Source organism: Ipomoea nil, unplaced genomic scaffold (assembly GCF_001879475.1).
Source record: "Ipomoea nil cultivar Tokyo-kokei standard unplaced genomic scaffold, Asagao_1.1 scaffold0875, whole genome shotgun sequence".
In the NCBI taxonomy this organism is placed as follows: Eukaryota; Viridiplantae; Streptophyta; class Magnoliopsida; order Solanales; family Convolvulaceae; genus Ipomoea; species Ipomoea nil.
Window position 1 is genome coordinate 1,018,134 of NW_017617303.1, and position 2,535 is coordinate 1,020,668.

A 2,535-nucleotide genomic window follows, 5' to 3' on the forward strand; every position below is an offset into this window, starting at 1 on the left:
CTCATCTCGATATAGAATGGTTAATCTATATGGATCATTTGAAATTATTGAGAATAAAGCAGGTTTCTACAACACATTGTGGTTATGTTGAGGCTGTGCGAGGTAGCTGGTTACAAGCAGGTATGTTAAGTTGTTGTCTGATTAATTTTACTAAATTACATTTCTTAGACAGTTGCACCATCAAATAACATGAATGTTGAGAAGTGCATCTATATCTACGATGATATGAGTGGAACTAATTTATTATGATCTTATTCACCATAACATAATGTGTGTTAACTTCATTTAGGCAATTGATACAAGAGATGCATTGGCGAAATTTGTATATGCAAGTTTGTTTGACTGGGTTGTAGATAGGATAAATACATCGCTTGCAATGGGAAAGCAACATACTGGTAGATCCATAAATATTCTAGACATTTATGGTTTTGCATTGCTAGTTCTTTTTCATCTTTTGATGCCTCTATTAATGTCTGTAAACAGAACAAAAGCTGTTAGGTGAAGCTGGACATATGCAATAAACATTAACTTTTACACGCTAAGTTGTAGTGTGATTGTTGGATTCACCTAGAAGTATGATCTAGGAATTTATTCCAATTTTAAGTCTGGGTTTATTATTATTTTTTGATATGATATTAGTATAGTTTTCTTCATTCACAAACTGGAGCTTTTTTACCATAAGTTTACTGGATCTTTTTTAAAATGAACACATTATAATGGTATCATTACTTGTTGGTTTGATTACAGGAATATGAGTTGGATAGAATTGACTGGAGAAAAGTTGAATTTCAAGACAACCAAGCATGTTTAGATCTCATTGAGCAGGTATTTCCTCCCATTTGGTTATTTATTCTATTCATATACATTCCGGAGTCACTTTTTGGATAGATGATATGGAGTATTACAATCCTTATACACTTGTACACTTGTACACTTGCTTTGGTTTATCTTAGCTTGTTCAACCTCTCTTTCTTCCCTGTTGATATTTTTTTATTTTGTATACTGATATGTTCAAGCTTGGGCTCTGCTGAATAGAGTTCCTTATGAAATGCATCATTATTATGATTACAGTTACAATTTTTGTTGAATGTTTAATGAATATATTCGCATTAAGAAATAATGAGTTGGAAAGTTCAGTAGGCTTGCTTGGCTCACTAGGAAAAGCTTACTGTGCCTCGCTTAATTTACTTTTGTGCCGGGAGGTTAGGAAGCTCATGTAGTCATATGATTCTTCTGCAATTATTTTTAAAGTTACATGGTTCTAAAATGCTTACAGTATTTATCCTTCAAACTCAATCTTTTACTATGGAGTTTCTTACCATGTGCTTTGCATGTCTAAACTTATGTATGTGAATCATGTTTTCAATTATATAAATGTTTTTTGGGTAAATAGAATCTTCTGTTGAAACTAATGAAAAAGATAATTATTTTAAAAAAAAATTTAAATGTTTATTATGTGTTTTAGATAGAATTAGATTGTATATATTATGATAGATTAATGTTAGATTGCTGAAAATTTGATTCATACTCTATTTTTTAAAGCTGCACAAAAATTTGATTTCCTTTTCTTTGGTTCAATCCTCTGCACGTACTTCTCTAAATTGTAATTCTTCTCTGGTGTTCAGCTCCATCACTGAAATTGATTGATTTTCATGGGCCGGGGTAGATAAAGGAAATCTTGATGATTAATTAAAGTGTGCTTAATCTTTGTGGTTTGGTGTTAAGTGCCAAAATCCTGCCGGCTTATAAATACTCAATTACAAAGATTTGATCTTTTTCATGGAAATATGGCAGAATATAGAAACAAGTCAACCAACTTTGGTATAGAGCATATTTGACTTGATAGTATTTGCATACAGTTAAAGAGCTAATTAGGATTCTCATCAATCCAGATTGTCAAGTTCTTGGTTGCAGTGGCATTATATAGAGGATGTGTTTTGTTTTGTTTGGGCCTTGAGGAAGAGAAAACTAGAAAGTAGGCAAAACATGACTGGTAGATTGATAAATGCCATCCATCCCACATGGTAGTTGCCAATTGGGAGCATTTGTATTCATATTAGGAAAGTATTGTCAATGCATTGATTTTACTCTACTTGAATAGACTCTAGTATGCCATTTTAGCGTTTCCTGTCTAGCAAGTTGCCATTTTAGTGTTTCTTGTCTAGCTTTTCTGTACTATAACCTTCCAGATTGGAGAGCTTTCCGAATTACTCCTAACTTATTTTGCATTTCATTGCAAATTATTTATATCTATACTAATTTATTTTCTTATTGTTTACATGTAGTTTCAACAAGTTGATTATGACAAAGCGGTTATTGATCTGGTGCGTTCTGAATGGGCCGATATTCTATCAAGTCATATAGAGTAGGTATGATTTGGTCATTAGAACGTTGTGATCATTTGGACTTGAATTGGTTCGTGGAATTGTTTTTTGTGTAGTAGTATTATGACTTGGATGATAATTAGAATTGGTCATGGAAGTCTTTTGACTTGTTATTTTGAACCTTATTAGCTTGTGAACAATTATGTAACTA

The 2,535-nt window shown here is 32.1% G+C and overlaps 1 long non-coding RNA gene across 1 annotated transcript; it reads left to right on the top strand.

Moving 5' to 3' along the window:
- The first annotated feature begins 342 nt into the window (after nucleotides 1-342).
- LOC109178970 lies at nucleotides 343-1,687 on the top strand. Its single transcript, XR_002053797.1, has 4 exons — nucleotides 343-395; nucleotides 484-545; nucleotides 748-825; nucleotides 1,626-1,687. It is a non-coding gene; the product is annotated as an uncharacterized LOC109178970 (long non-coding RNA).
- Nucleotides 1,688-2,535: the final 848 nt, after the last annotated feature.